At 41.9% G+C, this 10,349-nt stretch overlaps 3 non-coding genes across 3 annotated transcripts; all 3 read right to left on the reverse strand.

The window, feature by feature from the left end:
* Positions 1–6,556: 6,556 nt before the first annotated feature.
* TRNAQ-CUG (transfer RNA glutamine (anticodon CUG)) lies at positions 6,557–6,628 on the reverse strand. The gene has a single exon. It is a non-coding gene; the product is annotated as a tRNA-Gln (tRNA).
* A 728-nt stretch (positions 6,629–7,356) lies between these two features.
* On the reverse strand, positions 7,357–7,438 carry TRNAS-AGA (transfer RNA serine (anticodon AGA)). Its single transcript has one exon. It is a non-coding gene; the product is annotated as a tRNA-Ser (tRNA).
* Positions 7,439–8,617: 1,179 nt separating this feature from the next.
* TRNAQ-CUG (transfer RNA glutamine (anticodon CUG)) lies at positions 8,618–8,689 on the reverse strand. The gene has a single exon. It is a non-coding gene; the product is annotated as a tRNA-Gln (tRNA).
* Positions 8,690–10,349: the final 1,660 nt, after the last annotated feature.

The following is a 10,349-nucleotide window of genomic DNA, read 5'->3' on the forward strand; positions in this document are numbered from 1 at the left end:
GAGCACCAATCATGCAGGGATTGTCTGCCACTCACTGTAATGCCACAGCCATGGTGGTTGTGGCATTACAGTGATTGCCCAAATCGATGGGAACAGTGCTCACAGTGAAACATGAAAAGCCGGCAATTCATCAGCGGCATACACTGGTACCCGACAATTTAGAACAGAAAGAATAGAGAATCACACATAGATTAGATAGATAGAAACATGTCAGTCACACATATAAGAAGCACAGTGACAGTGTTGCTTACTGTACTTGTCATTTAGTGTAAAGGATTTATCAAAAAAAATAATAGTGTTTTCATGCACCGTCTCTTTAAAAAAGCCGGCCGGCAATTCAGCATCTGTACCCGACAATTTAGAATAGAAGGAATAGAGAATCACACATAGATTAGATAGATAGAAACATGTCAGCCACATATATACGAAGTACAGTGACAGTGTTGCTTACTTTACTTGTCATTTAGTGTAAAGGATTTATTAAAAAATATAATAGTGTTTTCGTGCACCGTCTCTTTAAAAAAGCCGGCCGGCAATTCAGCAGCGGTACCCGACAATTTATAACAGACAGAATAGAGCTTCACACATAGATTAGATAGATAGAAACATGTCAGTCACATATATATGAAGTACTGTGACAGTGTTGCTTACTGTACTTGTCATTTACTGCAAAGGATTTATTAAAAAAAATAATAGTGTTTTCATGCACCGTCTCTTTAAAAAAGCCGGCCGGCAATTCAGCATCTGTACCCGACAATTTATAACAGACAGAATAGAGCTTCACACATAGATTAGATAGATAGAAACATGTCAGTCACATATATAATAAGTACAGTGACAGTGTTGGTTACTGTACTTGTCATTTAGTATTAAAATAAAGGATTTATTATTAAAAAAAATTGGCGTGGGGTTCCCCGTAATTTTAGTCTCTAGCGGAGGTTAAGCAGACGGCTGGGGCAGATGTTTGAAGCCTGGGAAGGGGGTAATACCCACGGAGCTTCCCAGACTACTAATATCAGCCCCCAGCTGAATACCTAGCCTTTACTAGCTATTAAAATGGGGGACCCCCCAAAAAAATGACGTGGGGTCCCCCCTAATTTAATAGCTAGCAAAGGCTAGGCAGACAGCTGGGGGCTGATATTAATAGCCCAGGAAGGGAACCATGAATATTGGCCCCCTCCCAGGCTAGAAACACCAGCCGTCAGCCGCCCCAGAAATGGCGCATCCATAGGATGCGCCAATTCTGGCACTTAGCCTCGCTCTTCCACGCTGCCCTGGTGCGGTGGCAGGGGGTAATAGGGTTGGGGTTGATGTCAGCTTATAATGCCAGCTGACATCAAGCCCAGGTTAGTAATGGAGAGGCGTCTATAAGACACCCCCATTACTAACCCCATAGTCAAAGTTAAAAGAAAACACAAACACCCAGAATAAAGTCCTTTAATTGAAATAAAGACACATTCCTTTATTGTTCTAAATTAAACCATACTTACCGTCACGCCCATTCCAGCTGAAGCCAACGATCTCCTGCAATAAAAGAAAAATAATAAAGCAACCTCATCCTTACCTTTCCATGGTTCCCACGACAGCTTCAGCTCTGCTACATCGAGATAACAGGCTGGACCGCAGCAGAACGCTGCCATCCAGCCTGTCATCCCACAGACACTGAGAAGCGCAGGCATGCTTGCGCTCTGCAGTGTCTGGCTGTGACGGCATAAAGATGAGACGAGTTCATGTCCAATGAACTCGGCGCACCTCATGCACGTCACTGACAGCGTGGGAGAATTCTCCTGCACTCAGCACTTCAGCGTGAGAATTCTCCCACGCTGTCAGTGACGTGCATGAGGTCAGCTGAGTTCATTGGACATGAATGAGCTCACCTCATGCACGTCACTGACAGCGTGGGAGAATTCTAACGCTGTAGCGCTGAGTGCAGGAGAATTTTCCCACGCTGTCAGTGACGTGCATGAGGTGAGCTGAGATCATTGGACATGAATGAGCTCACCTCATGCACGTCACTGACAGCGTGGGAAAATTCTCCTGCACTCAGCGCTTCAGCGTGAGAATTTTCCCACGCTGTCAGTGACGTGCATGAGGTGAGCTCATTCATGTCCAATGAACTCAGCTGACCTCATGTACGTCACTGACAGCGTGGGAGAATTTTCACGCTGAAGTGCTGAGTGCAGGAGAATTCTCCCACGCTGTCAGTGACGTGCATGAGGTGCGCCGAGTTCATTGGACATGAGCTTGTCTCATCTTTATGCCGTCACAGCGAGACACTGAGGAGCGCAAGCATGCCTGCGCTACTGAGTGTCCGCGGGATGACAGGCTGGATGGCAGCGTTCTGCTGCGGTCCAGCCTGTCATCTCGATGTAGCAGAGCTGAAGCTGTCGTGGGAACCATGGAAAGGTAAGGATGAGGTTGCTTTATTATTTTACTTTTATTGCAGAAGACATTGGCTTCAGCTGGAATGGGCGTGACGGTAAGTATGGTTTAATTTAGAACAATAAAGAATTGTGTGTTTATTTCAATTAAAGGACTTTATTCTGGGTGTTGTGTTTTTTTAAATACTTTACTAGAAATTCATGGTGGTCATGTCTAATATTGGCGTGACCCCATGAATTTCGGGCTTAGGGCCAGCTGATAATGCCAAGCTGGCCTTAACCCCTTTATTACCCAGTGAGCCACCGCACCAGGGCCCTGGATGAGTTGGGTACAGCGCCAGAAGATGGCGCTTCTATGAACGCGCCATTTTCCGGGGCGGCTGCGGACTGCAATATGCAGCGGGTGGGGTCCAGAAAGCTTGGGCCTCTCTGCGCTGCAGATTCCAGCCCCCAGCTGCCTAGTTGTACCTGACTGGGCACAAAAATAGGGCGAAGCCCCACGCATTTTTTTTTTTAATTATTTCATGAAATTCATGGAATAATTAAGAAAAAAAGGGCTTCCCTATATTGTTGTGTCCAACCAGGTACAAATAGGCAGCTGGTGGTTGGGGGCAGCCCGTCCCTGCCTGCTGTACCTGGCTGGACACAAATATAGTGCGAAGCCTCACGTCAATTTTTTTTAAATTATTTCATGAAATAATTTTTTTAAAAAAGGGCTTCCCTATATTGTTGTGTCTGGCCAGGTACAAATAGGCAGCTGGTGGTTGGGGGCAACCCGTTCCTGCCTGCTGTACCTGACTGGACACAAATATAGGGCGAAGCCCCACGTCAATTTTTTTTAAATTATTTCAGGAAATTCATGAAATAATGAAAAAAAAATTGATGTGGTGCTTCGCCCTATATTTGTGTCCAGTCAGGTACAGCAGGCAGGAACGGGCTGCTCCCAACCACCAGCTGCCTATTTGTACCTAGCCGGACACAACAATATAGGGAAGCCCTTTTTTTCTTAATTATTCCATGAATTTAAAAAAAAAATACGTGGAGCTTCGCCCTATTTTTGTGTCCAGCCAGGTACAACTAGGCAGCTGGGGGCTGGAATCTGCAGCGCAGGGAGACCCAAGCTTTCTGGGCCCCACCCGCTGCAAATTGCAGTCCGCAGCCGCCCCGGAAAATGGCGCGTTCATAGAAGCGCCATCTTCTGGCGCTGTACCCAACTCATCCAGGGCCCTGGTGCGGTGGCTCACTGGGTAATAAAGGGGTTAAGGCCAGCTTGGCATTATCAGCTGGCCCTAAGCCCGAAATTCATGGGGTCACGCCAATATTAGACATGACCACCATGAATTTCTAGTAAATTATTTAAAAAAAACACAAACACCCAGAAAAAAGTCCTTTAATTGAAATAAACACACAATTCTTTATTGTTCTAAATTAAACCATACTTACCGCCACGCCCATTCCAGCTGAAGCCAATGATCTCCTGCAATAAAAGTAAAATAATAAAGCAACATCATCCTTACCTTTCCATGGCTCCCACGACAGCTTCAGCTCTGCTACATCGAGATGACAGGCTGGACCGCAGCAGAACGCTGCCATCCAGCCTGTCATCCCGCAGACACTGAGAAGCGCAGGCATGATTGCGCTACTCAGTGTCTGGCTGTGACGGCATCCAGATGAGCCGAGGTCATGTCCAATGAACTCGGCTCACCTCATGCACGTCACTGACAGCGTGGGAAAATTCTCACGCTGAAGCGCTGAGTGCAGGAGAATTTTCCCACGCTGTCAGTGACGTACATGAGGTGAGCCGAGTTCATTGTCGGCTCATCTGGATGCCGTCACAGTCAGACACTGAGGAGCGCAAGCATGCCTGCGCTTCTCAGTGTCTGCGGCATGGCAAGCTGGATGGCAGCGTTCTGCTGCGGTCCAGCCTGTCATCTCGATGTAGCAGTGCTGGAGCTGTCCTGGGAACCATGGAAAGGTAAGGATGAGGTTGCTTTATTATTTTTCTTTTATTGCAGGAGATCGTTGGCTTCAGCTGGAATGGGCGTGATGGTAAGTATGGTTTAATTTAGAACAATAAAGAATTGTGTCTTTATTTCAATTAAAGGACTTTATTCTGGGTGTTTGTGTTTTTTTTTTAACTTTGACTATGGGGTTAGTAATGGGGGTGTCTTATACACGCCTCTCCATTACTAACCTGGGCTTGATGTCAGCTGGCATTATAAGCTGACATCAACCCCAACCCTATTATCCCCTGCCACCGCACCAGGGCAGCGTGGAAGAGCGAGGCTAAGTGCCAGAATTGGCGCATCCTATGGATGCGCCATTTCTGGGGCGGCTGACGGCTGGTGTTTCTAGCCTGGGAGGGAGCCAATATTCATGGTTCCCTTCCTGGGCTATTAATATCAGCCCCCAGCTGTCTGCCTAGCCTTTGCTAGCTATTAAATTAGGGGGGACCCCACGTCATTTTTTTGGGGGGGTCCTCCATAATAATAGCTAGTAAAGGCTAGGTATTCAGCTGGGGGCTGATATTAGTAGCCTGGGAAGCTCCGTGGGTATTACCCCCGTCCCAGGCTTCAAACATCTGCCCCAGCTGTCTGCTTAACCTCCGCTAGAGACTAAAATTACGGGGAACCCCACGCCAATTTTTTTTAATAATAAATCCTTTATTTTAATACTAAATGACAAGTACAGTAACCAACACTGTCACTGTACTTATTATATATGTGACTGACATGTTTCTATCTATCTAATCTATGTGTGAAGCTCTATTCTGTCTGTTATAAATTGTCGGGTACAGATGCTGAATTGCCGGCCGGCTTTTTTAAAGAGACAGTGCATGAAAACACTATTATTTTTTTTAATAAATCCTTTGCAGTAAATGACAAGTACAGAAAGCAACACTGTCACAGTACTTCATATATATGTGACTGACATATTTCTATCTATCTAATCTATGTGTGAAGCTCTATTCTGTCTGTTATAAATTGTCGGGTACCGCTGCTGAATTGCCGGCCGGCTTTTTTAAAGAGACGGTGCACGAAAACACTATTATATTTTTTAATAAATCCTTTACACTAAATGACAAGTACAGTAAGCAACACTGTCACTGTGCTTCATATATATGTGACTGACATGTTTCTATCTATCTAATCTATGTGTGATTCTCTATTCCTTCTATTCTAAATTGTCGGGTACCGCTGCTGAATTACCGGCCGGCTTTTTTAAAGAGACGGTGAACGAAAACACTATTATATTTTTTAATAAATCCTTTACACTAAATGACAAGTACAGTAACCAACACTGTCACTGTACTTCATATATATGTGACTGACATGTTTCTATCTATCTAATCTATGTGTGATTCTCTATTCCTTCTATTCTAAATTGTCGGGTACAGATGCTGAATTGCCGGCCGGCTTTTTTAAAGAGACGGTGCATGAAAACACTATTATTTTTTTAAATAAATTCTTTGCAGTAAATGACAAGTACAGTAAGCAACACTGTCACTGTACTTCTTATATATGTGACTGACATGTTTCTATCTATCTAATCTATGTGTGAAGCTCTATTCTGTCTGTTATAAATTGTCGGGTACCGCTGCTGAATTGCCGGCCGGCTTTTTTAAAGAGACGGTGCACGAAAACACTATTATATTTTTTAATAAATCCTTTACACTAAATGACAAGTACAGTAAGCAACACTGTCACTGTACTTCATATATATGTGACTGACATGTTTCTATCTATCTAATCTATGTGTGATGCTCTATTCCTTCATGTCTAAATAGTCGGGTACCGGTGTATGCCGCTGCTGAATTGCCGGCCGGCTTTTTTAAAGAAAGCGTCTTCTGAGCAGTTTGTCAGCTTTTGGACACCTTTGAAGGTGTTTTCTATGTGTTCCTATGTGTTTTTGTTTGCCTGCCATTGGTTTTAACGGTGTTCGACGGTGTTCTAAGGTGTTCGACGAACAGTTGTTCGGACATCCCGGTGTTCGACGAACCGAACCGAACCCAAACACTACGGGGGTGGCTCAACACTACTTTTGAGTTAAACTTTCTTGATAGATAGATCTTTTTGCCATGTGGATTTTAACTTTCTCTTCTTATGTTAAACCATGTGCATTGGAAATTGAGTGTGAGCAGAAAAGATAAACCAGTTATGCACAAAGAATTTCTCAGGCTCCACTGAGATTTGAACGCAGATCACGGGATTCAGAGTCCAGAGTGCTAACCATTACACCATGGAACCACATGACCAATGAAGCTGGCTGGATTTTCTTTTGAAAACAGTAAAAGAGCATGTGTAAATAGTGGAAATGTGAGAAATTCACTCTTAATCCAGTGATCTGAGTTCTAATCTCAGTGGAACCTGGGAATTCATGCATTATGATGAAAACTGGTTCTAAAGCTGTCCCACAAATGTATATCTAACACACATTGGTAAATTAATATCTCCTCCCTTTTTATTCCACAAGTGTGCTTAAAGTTCCATGATATCACAACAAGGACAGTTTTAAAATGTTGATGAAATCTGGCTAATAATTAGCGTGCTGGATCTATCAGCTGGAAAAAGGGTGAGAAAAAAAGAAATTGCAAAACTTCTGCTCATCCAGAAGTCACTAAAGATTTTTCTTGGTGTGCTAAAAGGTTCCATCGGAAAGATAATTCAAGTAGAGTTGGTGCAAATCAAAGTTCATATCCCAGTCCATCAGCCATGTCAGTGGTCTGTGTTCGCTGGAAAAAAGGAGGATTTGCACCACATACCTGATGGCACCCTCTGAGCTTTGTTTGATTGGTGGTGTGATGCACAAGTGACATCTCACCCGGCTGACTAATCAAAAGAAGATCTACAGATGCAGTTCAGCTGGTTCTACAAATACAATCCATAGATTACAGACCATTTCTGTGGGGGATAGACTTGGGAATGTGGAAATTGATCTACTCAGATAATTCGTCAAAATGTTACATGAAGTTAAACGTAGTTGGCAGGATTTGAACCTACGCGGGAAGACCCCAATGGATTTCTAGTCCATTGCCTTAACCACTTGGCCACAACTACTCAAACACTGTTTCATTCTTAAGAGTTTCACACCTTTTCTTATAGCACCATGATCAATATCAGTGATTTTCCTTCTGGAAGACATTTCAGAAAATGGAAGATTTCAATTGGAAACAAAATTCCAGGCCTCACTGAAATGTAAAAATCTGATTTAAAGGTATCATCAATTGGAACTTTTTACAGTTCAAGGTTTATTAAAATTCATAAGGCGGATTTAGAGTGACTTTGTTCCAATGGATTTCTAGTCCATTGCCTTAACCACTTGGCCACAACTACTCTGACACTGTTTCATTCTTAAGAGTTTCACTCCTTTTCTTATAGCACCATGATCAATATCAGTGATTATCCTTCTGGAAGACATTTCAGAAAATGGAAGATTTCAATTGGAAACAAAATTCCAGGCCTCACTGAAATGTAAAAATCTGATTTAAAGGTATCATCAATTGGAACCTTTTACAGTTCAAGGTTTATTAAAATTCATAAGGCGGATTTAGAGTGACTTTGTTCCAAACACCTCCTGAAAAAGGCTTTGAAAATGCTCAATAGTTTGAACAGATTCATTTCCATGCAAGAAGACTTGCTGTTCATATGATCAGGTATTGAGCGTCTTTTAACCTCATTAAGTTTCCCAAAACGCCAAGCGGTTAACAGAAGTGAGCATATCATTTTTCAGGTATATTTTGCTTGCTTTATACTTGCTATACAAGTCAATGAGTAGGTTAGAAAGACCCCTGGAAGGTTCCTGAGTGACGTTCACAGCATTTTGCGAGCAAAAAAGAAACTTAAACAAACTCATTTGATGCCCAAAACAATACTTAGAAAAACATCACCAAACTATGTTTAAAAAAATGCTGGAAAACACTAAAAAGGGTGATTCAGGAAAAAAATCGCTGTCGTTTCTTGAGGCCGTTTCGGCTTGAAATCCTGGTCAGTTTCAACCACCTGGAAAAAGTGTCATGCGAACATTGGCACAAGTCATAGAGTACGATTGCTTGGTGTGACATAGATGATATGAGTTTTGCTTCATGAAGTCAAGTTTAACTTTTGAGTTAAACTTTCTTGATAGATAGATCTTTCTGCCATGTGGATTTTAACTTTCTCTTTTTATGTTAAACCATGTGCATTGGCAAATTGAGTGTGAGCAGAAAAGATAAAACCGCTATGCACAAAGAATTACTCAGGTTCCACTGAGATTTGAACTCAGATTGCTGTATTCAGAGTCCAGAGTGCTAACCATTACACCATGGAACCACAAGACCAAAGGAACTGGCTGGATTTTCTTTTGAAAACAGTAAAAGAGCATGTGTAAATAGTGGAAATGTGAGAAATTCACTCTTAATCCAGTGATCTGAGTTCTAATCTCAGTGGAACCTGGGAATTCATGCATTATGATGAAAACTGGTTCTAAAGCTGTCCCGCAAATGTATATCTAACACACATTGGTAAATTAATATCTCCTCCCTTTTTATTCCACAAGTGTGCTTAAAGTTCCATGATATCACAACAAGGACAGTTTTAAAATGTTGATGAAATCTGGCTAATAATTAGCGTGCTGGATCTATCAGCTGGAAAAAGGGTGAGAAAAAAAGAAATTGCAAAACTTCTGCTCATCCAGAAGTCACTAAAGATTTTTCATGGTGTGCTAAAAGGTTCCATCGGAAAGATAATTCAAGTAGAGTTGGTGCAAATCAAAGTTCATATCCCAGTCCATCAGCCACGGCAGTGGTCTGTGTTCGCTGGAAAAAAGGAGGATTTGCACCACATACCTGATGGCACCCTCTGAGCTTTGTTTGATTGGTGGTGTGATGCACAAGTGACATCTCACCCGGCTGACTAATCAAAAGAAGATTTACAGATGCTGTTAAGCTAGTTCTACAAATACAATCCATAGATTACAGACCATTTCTGTGGGGGATAGACTTGGGAATGTGGAAATTGATCTACTCAGATAATTAGTCAAAATGTTACATGAAGTTGGCAGGATTTGAACCTATGCAGGAATACCCCAATGGATTTCTAGTCCATCGCCTTAACCACTCAGCCACAGTTTCATTCTTAAGAGTTTCACACCTTTTCTTATAGCACCATGATCAATATCAGTGATTATACTTCTGGAAGACATTTCAGAAAATGGAAGATTTAAATTGGAAACAAAATTCCAAGCCTCACTGAAATGTAAAAATCTGATTTAAACGTATCATCAATTGGAGCCTTTTACAGTTCAAGGTTTATTAAAATTCATAAGGCAGATTTAGAGTGACTTTGTTCCAAACACGTCCTGAAAAAGGCTTTGAAAATGCTCAATAGTTTGAACAGATTCATTTCCATGCAAAAAGACTTGCTGTTCATATGATCAGGTATTTAGCGTCTTTTAACCTCATTAAGTTTCCCAAAACGCCAAGCGGTTAACAGAAGTGAGCATATCATTTTTCAGGTATATTTTGCTTGCTTTATACTTGCTATACAAGTCAATGAGTAGGTTAGAAAGACCCCTGGAAGGTTCCTGAGTGACGTTCACAGCATTTTGCGAGCAAAAAAGAAATTTAAACAAACTCATTTGATGCCCAAAACAATACTTAGAAAAACATCACCAAACTATGTTTACAAAAATGCTGGAAAACACTAAAAAGGGTGATTCCGGAAAAGAATCGCTGTCGTTTCTTGAGGCCGTTTCGGCTTGAAATCCTGGTCAGTTTCAACCACCTGGAAAAAGTGTCATGCGAACATTGGCACAAGTCATAGAATACGATTGCTTGGTGTGACATAGATGATATGAGTTTTGCTTCATGAAGTCAAGTTTAACTTTTGAGTTAAACTTTAACTTTTGAGTTAAACTTTCTTGATAGATAGATCTTTTTGCCATGTGGATTTTAACTTTCTCTTCTTATGTTAAACCATGTGCATTGGCAAA

Source organism: Phyllobates terribilis, unplaced genomic scaffold (genome assembly GCF_046119375.1).
Source record: "Phyllobates terribilis strain yellow unplaced genomic scaffold, ASM4611937v1 Scaffold_13__5_contigs__length_258822181, whole genome shotgun sequence".
Classification (NCBI taxonomy): Eukaryota; Metazoa; Chordata; class Amphibia; order Anura; family Dendrobatidae; genus Phyllobates; species Phyllobates terribilis.